This window comes from Lepidochelys kempii, chromosome 21, assembly GCF_965140265.1.
Source record: "Lepidochelys kempii isolate rLepKem1 chromosome 21, rLepKem1.hap2, whole genome shotgun sequence".
Taxonomy (NCBI): Eukaryota; Metazoa; Chordata; order Testudines; family Cheloniidae; genus Lepidochelys; species Lepidochelys kempii.
The window spans coordinates 19,105,003-19,117,676 of NC_133276.1; the positions used below are offsets into that span (position 1 = coordinate 19,105,003).

Here is a 12,674-nt window from a genome sequence, read left to right on the forward strand (position 1 = left end):
GGCGCGTGTCTGCTCGTCGGAGCTGATCACAGAGCAGCTGCTACGGATGGTACCATTCTTCCATGTCAGGGTCGTGGTCTCGTGGTCAGCATCACTCCCGGCATCACTGCTCCTTCTGGTCCAGGGACAGCAGCAGGTCATATCTCAGCCCAGCCTCCCTTTGTAGTCGTCCACTGATGGGTCAGGCCAGCCAGGCCAAACAGCCTGCTCCACCAGTGCCTCAGCAGGTGCAATGGTACCAGGCCCCGTGGCCAGCACAGTGGTACCAGTGGGCACTGTGGCCACCGATGCAGCCCCCGGTGGGGGCTTGTTCGGTGGCTGAAGCTTCTGAACAGCTGTAGGCCTCCCTCTCCCAGCCTCTGAGGAAGGAGAAGGTGGGACGTGCGTCTTTGGCACCGTGCCCAGAGAGCGACCAGGGAATGGATCCCCGGTGCAGGTGGACACGCAAAGTACCGCGCCTGTCTCCTTGCCCTCCCCTGATGAGGCGATTACAGCGCCTCCTCCCTCCATTCCACAGGAAGAATCTAAAGCCTACCAGGAACTCTTGAAAAGGGTGGCATCAAACCTGAACCTCCAGGCAGAGGAGGTGGAGGAGCCCTCAGAATCCCTCTTTAACATCCTGTCCACCTCGGTATTGGGCAGAGTGCCCTTGCCACTCCACGAAGGGGTGGGGAAAATTTCAAATGCCTTGTGGCAAACCCCAGCCTCGCTGGCCCCCATCTCTAAGGGAGCAGAACACAAGTATTTTGTGCCCGCCAAAGGTCATGAGTACCTTTACACCCACCCTGCCCCTAACTCTCTTGTGATTGAGTCAGTCAACCAGAGAGAACGGCAGGGCCAACCAGCCCCTACTCCAAAGAATAAAGACTCAAGGAGGCTGGATTCCTTTGGGAGAAAAATGTATTTGTCCTCGAGCTTCCAGTTATGGGTGGTGAACCATCAGGCTCTCCTGGGCTGGTACAAGTTCAATCTATGGGGCTCTGCCCAAGTTTGAGGACTCCCTCCAGGAGCGTGACAGAAGGAATTCAAAGCTCTGGTGGAGGAGGGTACAGCAGCTGCCAGGGCAACCCTGCAGGCAGCGGCAGATGTGGCAGACACAGCCACGTGGTCCATGGCCTTCACGGTGTTCATGAGAAGGGCATGGTGGCTCCTGCTGTCTGGGCTGTCCAGTGAGGTGCAGAGCTCCCTGCAGGACCTCCAGTTTGATGGCAAGGCTCTGTTTGTGGAACAGACGGACATAAAACTGCCTGGCCTGAAGGACTCCCGCACTAAGCTTAAGACTCTAGGCCTCTATGTTCCGGTTCCGGCTAGATCTAAGTTTAAGCCGCAGCAGGCTCCCACCCAGGCCACCCACTCTAAATATGAGCCCCCTTATAAAAAGTCACGAGACTGTAAGAAATGACCTCAAAGGCAGTCTTGGTCTGCCCCCCCCCCCAGCCTGGGTCCTCCAAGGAAAACAGGCAGAGAAACGGTAGTTTTGACGGGACGCCCGGGGGCGACCTACCAGTTCTCATCAGGGATCCACCCCAAATAAAGCTTCCCTTCTCCAACCAGTTGTGTGCTTTCCTCCTCGAGTGGTCGCAGCTGACCTCGGACCGATGGGTCCTCAGCACCATTTCTTGGGGCTACACCCTCCAGTTTACCTCTACCCCGCCCAACCACCCTCCGCCCCCATCCCTCCTGGGGGACCCCTCTCACAAGGCACTGCTTGAGCAGAAGGTAGGGTGTCTCCTTGGACTAGGAGTGGTGGAAGTGGTGCCAGCAGAGTTCGAACGCAAGGGGTTCTACTCCCGCTATTTCCTTATCCCAAAGGCCAAAGCGGGGCTCAGGCCCATCCTGGCCTGTGAGGCCTGAACCAGTACATGGTGAAGCTCAAGTTCCACATGGTCTCCCTGGCGGACTGGTACGCCGCCCTTGATCTGCAGGACACATACTTCCACATCCATATCTTCAAGGAGCACAGGCGCTTCCTCCATTTCACGGTTGAGCAGGAACACTACCAATTTACAGTCCTCCCATTTGGCCTGTCCACTGCCCCCAGGGTATTTACAAAGTGTATGTCTGTGGTGGCGGCCTACCTTAGGCGCCGTTGGGTCCAGATCTTCCCCTATCTGGCTGGTCAAGGGCAGCTCCCAGTCACAGGTGCGGGATCACGTGGCGCTCCTCCTGTCCACGTGCGCCACTCTGGGCCTGTTGGTAAACAACACCAAGTCACGTTAGTCCCGGTACAACGCATAGAGTTTATTGGGGCAGTCCTGGACACCACCTCGGCCAGAGCCTCGCTCCCCCCAGACAGGTTGAGACTCTGAAAGGGCTCCTCACCTCAGTCACAAGATTCCCAGTGACAACAGCCAGAGCGTGTCTCCAACTCTTGGGTCACATGTCAGCATGCACATATGTGGTTCGTCAGGATGAGGCCTCTCCAGCTCTGGTTGGCCTTGGTGTTCTCCCAGGCCAGAGACAGGATGGACAAGGTCCTCACTGTGCCCAAACCAGTGATCGACTCCCTATAAGGGGCTCCGTTCAGAGGCAGGCCCCCGTCTCTGGAGCTGGAGTCCAATGTCTTGGATCTGGGGTGGGAAGCCCATGTGGGAGATGTTCAGACCCAAGGTCTGTGGTCTGCACAGGACCTGTCCCTCCATATAAACGTCAAGGAGCTCAGGGTGGTCCGGCTGGCATGCATGGCCTTCTGCTCGCACCTGGTGGGCAGGGTTCTCATGGACAACACGGCCTCGAAGTTTTACATCTACAGGCAAGGAGGCATCCATTCCTCTGCCCTCTGCCTGGAAGCCCTCAAGCTGTGGGACTTCTGTATAGCCCACGACATTTGCCTACAGGCCTACCACCTACCGGGCGCCCAGAACTCCTGGGCAGATTGCTTCAGCAGGGACTTCTCAGCACGAGTGGTCTCTTCACACAGAGGTGGTGCACAGGCTTTTCCAAGAGTGGGGAACTCTCCAGGTGGACCTGTTTGCAACTCGACAGAACCGTCGCTGTCCTCGGTTCTGCTCCAGGGGAAGGCTAGGATGGGGCGCTATCTCCAATGCCTTTCCCCTGTCCTCGTCAGGCCAGGTTCTCTATGCCTTCCCCCCATTCCCACTGATCAGCAAGGTCCTGGAAAAGATAAAGATGGATAGGGCCCGGGTCCTCCTGATTGCCCCAGCATGGCCCAGGCAGCATTGGTACGGGACCCTTACGAGCCTGGTGTCTGCCCCACCATAACCTTTACCATCCCACCTGGACCTGCTCTCCCAGGACCAGGGCCACCTCCTCCACCCCAACCTAGCGGTGCTCCACCTCACGGCGTGACTGCTCAATGGTTAGGCCAGGAGGAAAGAACATGCTCGGAAGGCGTCCAGCCCGTCCTCTTGGAAAGCAAGCAACCCTCCACGCGCCAAGCCTACTTGGCAAAGTGGTCTCAGTTTTCCCAATCGGTGGCTGAGCGATGCGTTTCCCCCATGGCTGCCCTGATCCAGCTCATTTTGGACTACCTCCTTCACCTTAGAGACCTGGCACCCTCGTTCATCAAGGTGCATTTGGCAGCCATATCAGCCTTCCACCCACCTGTGCAGGGGCACACAGTATTCTCCCATGCCATGACTGGCCAATTCCTTACGGGGTTGGATCATCTCTTCCCATACGCTAGGCCCCCTGTCCCGCAGTGGGACCTGAACTTGGTGCTGGCCTGGCTGACGGGCCCCCTCATTTCAGCTGCTCGCTACATGCTCCTGGTCACACCTCTCGTGGAAGGTAGCCTTCCTGGTAGCAATCACGTCGGCTAGACGGGTCTTGGAACTCAGGGCCCTGACCTCTGAGTCCCCATACATGGTGTTCCGTAAGGATAAGGTCCAGCTCTGCCCACACCCCTTGTTCCTCTTGCAGGTGACCTCTGCCTACCACATGGGTCAGGACATTTTCCTGCCAGTCCTCTTCCCCAAGCCCCATGTGTCCAGCAAGGAGTGCCGTCTCCACACGTTCGATGTGAGATGGGCTCTGGCTTTTTATCTGGAGCAGACTAAGCCGAACAGGAAGTCTTCGCAGCTGTTCATGGCCTCAGCTGAACGCATGCGGGGTCGGCCGATCTCCACTCAGTGCCTCTCCAACTGGATCACCTCGTGCATCTGTACCTGTTATGACTTGGCAGGAATCCGTCCACTGTCAGTCGTGAGGGCACACTCGACTCGGGTGCAAGCCTCGTCGGCTGCCTTTTTAGCCCATGTCCCCATTCAGGACATTTGCAGGGCTGCCACATGGTCTTCTATTCACACGTTCACCTCACATTATGCAATCGTCTCCCAGCCCAGGGAAGACGCCAGGTTCAGCAGGGCTGTGCTCCGTCCTGAGAGCTTGTGAACTCTTACCGACCTCCAACAGATATAGCTTGGAATCACCTATTGTGGAATACACATGAGCAATCACTCGAAGAAGAAAAGACGGTTACCTTTTCCGTAACTGGTGTTCTTCAAGATGTGTTGCTCATGTCTGTTCCACATCCCGCCCTCCTTCCCCTCTGTCGGAGTTGTCTGGCAAGAAGGAACTGAGGGTGGTGGGAGCACGCAGGAGGCGCCACTACAGGGGTCTCTAGGGGCACTCCCCTACGGGTACTGCTAGGGGAAAAACTTCCGACAGCAGTGCACGTGGCGAGCACGCACACCTATTGTGGAGTAGACATGAACAACACATCTCGAAGAACACCAGTTACAGAAAAGGTAACTGTCTTTTCAAACAGGTGAAAAAAAACAGAGAACATCCTTCTACACTGACTTTTTGTCTCTTGGATCTCAGCTGGAAATGTTTTTCAAGAGTGCGACTGAAACTATAAAAAGAAGAGACAAACACCCCAAGGGTCCCGTCCCCCCCACTCATTCTCCACACCTGAGATGACAAAAGAAAATAGTCGTTGGCATCTGGGGGAGGGGTCCTGACCTGAAGTTTGGGCAATAATCTGCAGGGGCACGTGGTGAAAATATTTGCCTTGTAATTAAGCTAGTATCTTAAGTACTAGTATCTACTAGTAAGTGTATTATCTTTATTTTTCTTGTAATCATTTCTGACTGTTATGCCTCGTTATTTGTATTTGCTTAAGTCAAAATCTCTCTTTATAGTTAATAACTTGTTTTACTGTTTTATCTAATCCAGTGTGTTTAAATTGAAGTATCTGGGTAAATCCATTTAAGATAATAAACTGGCATATTATTCCTTTAAAGGAATAATTAACTTAATATATTTCTACTGTCCAGAAAAGGGCTGGGCAGTACACGATATACATTTCTGGGGAAGAGCTGGGATTGTGGGTGTGTTGAGGTCACCCTGCAGTATAACTAGTATTCCTCATTTTTGGTTTTTAACTGATTTTCACCAATAAATTACCAGGTTTTTTAAATAAAGGAGTTCGGTTTTTACTGATTTACACCCGTTTATCAAGCCACTCAGTATTTTTTTCGAGTGCTTACTTTTGTTAAACATTAACGTCCTGCAGCTCTGAGATTGAAGCAGTTCCACAGTGCAAAACACAGAACACACACATGGTGAAGGTTAGAAAATCAAACAATGTTAATATCACGCTGTGATTGGATCACAGGTAGATGCTTTCCACCTATTTCTTTGCATCCATTTAGTACAGTGCTGAATTTAAACAATCAATTCTCCACAAATATAGATAAGGTAAAAATGGGGCAAAACTACAAATCTATGCCTGAATACCAACAGGAAAATCAGTGCTAAATTTTCAAGGAAAGTAAAGACGGGTGTGAAGAGGATGCATTGCACTACAAGTACTGCACCATTCAGGGCAGTGCATGTGCTGACAGAATAAAGGACCATGTCAAAAGCAAGTGACACAAGAAGTTTAAAGGAGAAAGTGAGCTTTGGCATAAACCATCAATATCAGGAGCTTTCACTAGGGCTTTAATGAAAGAGGACACAGCACAATTGTGTCAATGAATTTGTGTGTGCTCTTTATTTCACCAGACAACTGAGAGGGGCCTGTTTGTGACTTTGTGTGACAATATTGTCCAGCAGCAAAAACCCTTCCTTATGCAGACCACCTCACTCATAAGTATATGAAAGCATGTGATGATACTTTAATATCTAAACTGATGGAATGACTTGATGGAAATGTGGTGTCTAGTCTGATTTTTGATGAGTTTCCTGATGCTTTTCACCATCCAGTTATTGGCCTTTTGTTTTCCTTGTTTTATTTCAAAGCGAATAAACCCGCATTGTTTTGTGCTGATGTGATATTCATCCTCTCTGCTGACAGACGTTTTGTCGATGCAGCAGTAACTGACATATTTGAGATGTGTGATGCTGTATGGAATATGGGAGACACCTCATGATATTGTTGACACCAGTATTTTAAAATTGCAAGAAATCTGACCAGATATGCCACATGAGATATTTGCAAAAATGTTACAATTTCCAAATATGATAATCTTGTTTATATGTTTTTATCAACTTTGTATTACGAGTTATAGATATGTATGGTATATCTGTATTTCCAAACTTGTGTTGTATTTCTGGGTGACACCCCCAGACAGTTGGCATCCGCATTGCCTACCCTGTTTGATGGCTTATCAGAAGTCATCAACTGTACAGTGAACCCATTGAAAGGTGATCAGAAACAGTCAACATGGATTCACCAATGGCAAGTCATGCCTGACCAACCTGACTGCCTTCTATGATGAGATGACTGACTCTGGATTTGGGGAAAGCGGTGGACAGGATAAACCTTGACTTTAGCAAAGCTTTTGATACGGTCTCCCCCAGTATTCTTGCCAGCAAGTTCAAAAAGTATGGACTATAAGGTGGATAGAAAGCTGGCTAGATCGTTGGGCTCAGCAGATAGTGATCAATGGCTCGATGTCTAGCTGGCAGCCGGTATCAAGCGGAGTGACCTAGGGGTTGGTCCTGTGGCAGGTTTTGTTCAATATCTTCATTAATAATCTGGATGATGGAATGGATTGTACCCTCAGCAAGTTTGTGGATGACACTAGGCTGGGGGGAGAGGTATCATAGAATCATACAATATCAGAGTTGGAAGGGACCTCTGGAGGTCATCTAGTCCAAACCCCTGCCCAGAGCAGGACCAATCCCCAACTAAATCATCCCAGCCAGGGCTTTGTCAAGCCTGACGTTAAAAACTTCTAGGGAAGGGGATTCCATCACCTCCCTAGGTAACGCATTCCAGTGTTTCACCACCCTCCTGGTGAAAAAGTTTTTCCTAATATCCAACCTAAATCTCCCCCACTGCAACATGAGACCATTACTCCTTGTCCTGTCATCTGCTATCACTGAGAATAGTCTAGATCCATCCTCTTTGGATCCACCTTTCAGGTAGTTAAAAGCAGCTATCAAATCCCCCCTCATTCTTCTCTTCCATAGACTAAACAATCCCAGTTCCCTCAGCCTCTCCTAATAAGTCATGAGGTCCAGACCCCTAATCATTTTTGTTGTCCTTCGCTGGACGTTTTCCAGTTTTTCCACATCCTTCTTGTAGTGCGGGGCCCAAAACTGGGCACAGTACTCCAGATAAAAGAAAAGGAGTACTTGTGGCACCTTAGAGACTAACCAATTTATTTGAGCATAAGCTTTCATGAGCATCCAATGAAGTGAGCTGTAGCTCACGAAAGCTTATGCTCAAATAAATTGGTTAGTCTCTAAGGTGCCACAAGTACTCCTTTTCTTTTTGCGCATACAGACTAACATGGCTGTTACTCTTAAAGTACTCCAGATGAAGCCTCACCAATGTCGAATAGAGGGGAATGATCATGTCCCTCGATCTGCTGGCAATGCACCTACTTATACACCCCAAAATGCCATTGGCCTTCTTGGCAACATGGGCACACTGTTGACTCATATCCAGCTTCTCGTCCACTGTCACCCCTAGGACCTTCTCTGCAGAACTGCTGCCTAGCCATTTGGTCCCTAGTCTGTAGCGGTGCATTGGATTCTTGTGTCCTAAGTGCAGGACTCTGCACTTGTCCTTGTTGAACCTCATCAGATTTCTTTTGGCCCAATCCTCCAATTTGTCTAGGTCCCTCTGTATCCTGTCCCTACCCTCCAGTGTATCTACCACTCCTCCCAGTTTAGTGTCATCTGCAAACTTGCTGAGGGTGCAATCCACACCATCCTCCAGATCATTAACGAAGATATTGAACAAAACCGGCCCCAGGACCGACCCTTGGGGCACTCCGCTAGATACCGGCTGCCAACTAGACATGGAGCCATTGATCACTACCCGTTGAGCCCGACAATCTAGCCAACTTTCTACCCACCTTGTAGTGCATCCATCCAGCCCATACTTCTTTAACTTGCTGACAAGAATACTGTGGGAGACCGTGTCAAAAGCTTTGCTAAAGTCAAGGAATAACACGTCCACTGCTTTCCCTTCATCCACAGAACCAGTTACCTCATCATAGAAAGCAATTAGATTAGTCAGGCATGACTTTCCCTTGGTGAATCCATGCTGACTGTTCTTGATCACTTTCCTCTCGTCTAAGTGCTTCAGAATTGATTCCTTGAGGACATGCTCCATGATTTTTCTGGGGACTGAGGTGTGGCTGACCGGCCTGTAGTTCCCAGGATCCTCCTTCTTCCCTTTTTTAAAGATTGGCACTACTTTTGCCTTTTTCCAGTCTTCCGGGACTTCCCCTGATCGCCATGAGTTTTCAAAGATAATGGCCAATGGCTCTGCAATCACATCCGCCAATTCCTTTAGCACTCTCGGATGCAACGCAACCAGCCCCATGGACTTGTGCACGTCCAGCTTTTCTAATTAGTCCCAAACCACTTCTTTCTTCACAGAGGGTTGGCCACCTCCTCCCCATGCTGTGCTGCCCAGTGCAGTAGTCTGGGAGCTGACCTTGTTCGTGAAGACAGAGGCAAAAAAAGCATTGAGGTAGATACACTAGACAGTAGGGATAGGGTACAGAGTGATCAGACAAATTGGAGGATTGGGCCAACAAGGACAAGTGCAGAGTCCTGCACTTCGGACAGAAGAATCCCATTCACTGCTACAGGCTGGGGACCAACTGGCGAAGTGGCAGTTCGGCAGAAAAGGACCTGGGGATTACGGTGGATGAGAAGCTGGATCTGAGTCAACAGTGTGCCCTTGTTGCCAAGAAGAATAACGGCATATTGGGCTGCATTAGTAGGAGCATTGCTAGCAGGTGGAGGGAAGTGATTATTCCCCTCTATTTGGCACTGGTGAGGCCACAACTGGAGTATTGAATCTAGTTTTGGGGCCCCCACTACAGAATGGATGTGGACAAATTGGAGAGAGTCCAGTGGAAGACAATGAAAATGATTAGGGGGCTGGGGCACATGTCTTATGAGGCTAGTCTGAGGGAACTGGGCTTATTTAGATTGCAGAAGAGAAGAGTGAGGGGAGATTTGATAGCAGCCTTCAACTACCTGAAGGGGGGTTCCAAAGAGGATGGAGCTAGGCTGTTCTCAGTGATGGTAGATGACAGAACAAGAAGCAATGGTCTAAAATGAAATGGGGGAGATCTAGGTTGGATATTATGAAAAACTATTTCACTAGGAGGATGGTGAAGCACTGGAATGGGTTATTGTAGCGAGGTCGAAGACTCACTGGTGAGGCGCCTCCTGCTGGTCATTTTGGGAATTAGCTCTTCACCAGCTTTGGAGCTCCCTCTGCTGGCCAGTGTCTTGCCTGCCTCAGGCCACCCATGTCCCTCCCAGACCCCAGTTCCCCTTTATCCTGGGGTTCTGCCCACTGCAGTACCCCCAAACGCTGGGTCTCCACTCCCAGGGGAACCCCCAACCCTCTAAGCCCACCTTGCCTCAGTGGCTGCTGCCAGTCATCATCTAGACCTTGCTCATTGGGGCAGACTGCAGTCTGTAAATCACTCATCACTGGCAAGGGGTTTTGGACCAGCTGCCTCTGCCTAACCCCGGATGGTACCTCTGCAGCCCCAGTAGCTTCTTTAGGCCTTGCACAAGGCCTGCAGCCTGAGGAGTTACCAGGCTGGAGCTCCCCAGCTCCTCTTGCCTTTCCCCAGCACTACTCTACCTCAGGCACCCTTCTCTCCCAGACAGCCTGGTCCTTCTCTCTCCAGAGAGTACCAATGACATAGGGAAGGGTAGAAGAGATGTCCTGGAAGCCAAATTTAGGCTGCTAGGAAAGAGACTGAAATCCAGGACCTCTATGGTGGCATTCTTAGAAATGCTTCCAGTTCCAGGTGCAGGGCCGGGTGGGCAGGCAGCGCTTCAGAGTCTCAATGCGTGGATGAGACGATGGTGTAGAGAGGAGAGGTTTAGATTTATTAGGAACTGGGGAAACTTTTGGGATAGGGGGAGCCTATACAGGAAGGATGGGCTCCACCTAAACCAAAGTGGATCCAGCCTGCTGGCACCTAACATTAAAAAGATTGCAGAGCAGTTTTTAAACTAAGAGATGGGGAAAGCCTATGGCTGCAGAGGCGCACGTGGATCAGACAGAGACTTCTCTTAGAGGAGAGTCTATTGATAGAGATTCTCAAGGTTTTAGTCAGGAGGAGGGGATGGAAGAGGATCAAGTATGGGCCACATCAGACGAGAAACATTCACATAAAGAATCTGACACATCAGAAAAAGGCAGACAAATAAACAGTGACAAGTTTTTTAAAGTGCTTATACACAAATGTTAGAAGTCTAAATAATAAGAGGGGTGAACTAGAGTGCGTCATGTTAAAGGAGGATATTGATATAATAGGCATCACAGAAACCTGGTGGAGTGAGGACAATCAATGGAACACAATCATTCCGGGGTACAAAATATATCGGAAGGACAGAACAGGTCATGCAGGAAGGGGAGTGGCACTATATGTGAAAGAAAATGTAGAATCAAATGAAATAAAAATCTTAAATGAATCCATATGTTGCATAGAATCTCTATGGATAGTAATTCCGTGCTCTAATAAGAATATAACAGTAAGGATCTATTATCGACCACCTGACCAGGACAGTGATAGTGACGATGAAATGCTAAGGCAGATTAGAGAGGCTATCAAAATAAAAAAACTCAATAATAGTGGGGGATTTCAATTATCCCCATATTGACTGGGTACATGTCACCTCAGGACGAAATGCAGAGACAAAATTTCTCGGTACTTTAAATGACTGCTTCTTGGAACAGCTGGTACAGGAACCCACAAGGGGAGAGGCAACTCTCAATGTCGTCCTGAGTGGAGCGCAGGCTCTGGTCCAAGAAGTAACTATAACAGGACCGCTTGGAAATAGTGACCATAATATAATATTTAACATTCCTGTGGTGGGAAGAACACCTCAACAGCCCAACACTGTGGCATTTTATTTCAGAAAGGGGAACTATGCAAAAATGAGGTCAGTTAAACAGAAATTAAAAGGTACAGTGACTAGAGTGAAATCCCTGCAAGCTGCATGGACACTTTTCAAAGACACCATCATAGGAGCTCAACTTAAATGTATACCCCAAATTAAAAAACACAGTAAAAGAACTAAAAAAGAGCCACTATGGCTTAACAACCATGTAAAAGAAGCAGTGAGAGATAAAAAGGCATCTTTTAAAAAGTGGAAGTCAAATCCTAGTGAGGTAAATAGCAAGGAGCATAAACACTACCAAATTAAATGTAAAAATGTAATAAGAAAAGCCAAAAAGGAGTTTGAAGAACAGCTAGCCAAAAACTCAAAAGGTAATAACAGAATGTTTTTAAAGTACATCAGAAGCAGGAAGCCTGCTAAACAACAAGTGGGGGCCCCGGGCCAATTGAGATCCAAAAGGAGCACTTAAAGACAATAAAGTCATCGTGGAGAAACTAAATGAATTCTTTGCTTCAGTCGTCACGGCTGAGGATGTTAGGGAGATTCCCAAACCTGAGCTGTCTTTTGTAGGTGACACAGCTGAGGAATTGTCACAGATTGAAGTGTCACTAGAGGAGGTTTTGGAATTAATTGAGAAACTTAACAGTAACAAGTCACCAGGACCAGAGTTCTGAAGGAACTCAAATGTGAAATTACGGAACTAACTACTATAGTTTGTAACCTCTCCTTTAAATCAGCTACTGTACCCAATGACTGGAAGATAGCGAATGTAACTCCAATTTTTAAGAAGGGCTCTAGAGGTGATCCTGGCAATTACAGACCGGTAAGTCTAATGTCAGTACCGGGCAAATTAGTTGAAACAATAGTAAAAAATAAAATTGTCAGACACATAGAAGAACATAAATTGTTGTGCAAAAGTCAACATGGTTTCTGTAAAGGGAGATCATGTCTTATTAATCTATAAGAGTTCTTTGAGGGGGGAAACAAACCTGTGGACAGGGGGGATCCAGTGGACATAGTGTACTTAGATTTCCAGAAAGCCTTTGGCAAGGTATCTCATCAAAGGCTCTTCCGTAAATTAAATTGTCATGGGATAAGAGGGAAGATCCTTTCATGGATTGAGAACTGATTAAAAGACAGGGAACAAAGGTTAGGAATAAATGGTATATTTTCAGAATGGAGAGGGGTAACTAGTGGTGTTCCCCAAGGGTCAGTCCTAGGACCAATCCTATTCAACTTATTCATAAATGATCTGGAGAAAGGGGTAAACAATGAGGTGGCAAAGTTTGCAGATGATACTAAACATGCGGACTACGTGGCTCTGGGAAGAAGGATAAAGGAGTTGGAGGCGCAAGTGGTGTTCTCATCTG

The 12,674-nt window shown here is 48.6% G+C and overlaps 1 protein-coding gene across 1 annotated transcript in view; it reads right to left on the bottom strand.

Moving 5' to 3' along the window:
* Positions 1–4,280: 4,280 nt before the first annotated feature.
* The window catches only part of LOC140901315 (homeobox protein SIX6-like), a 36,360-nt gene continuing 27,966 nt past the window's right edge, over positions 4,281–12,674 (bottom strand). The window contains exon 6 of the transcript XR_012155819.1: positions 4,281–4,391. The gene's annotated coding sequence lies outside the window, so the exon portion shown is untranslated. The remainder of the gene's footprint in view (positions 4,392–12,674) is intronic.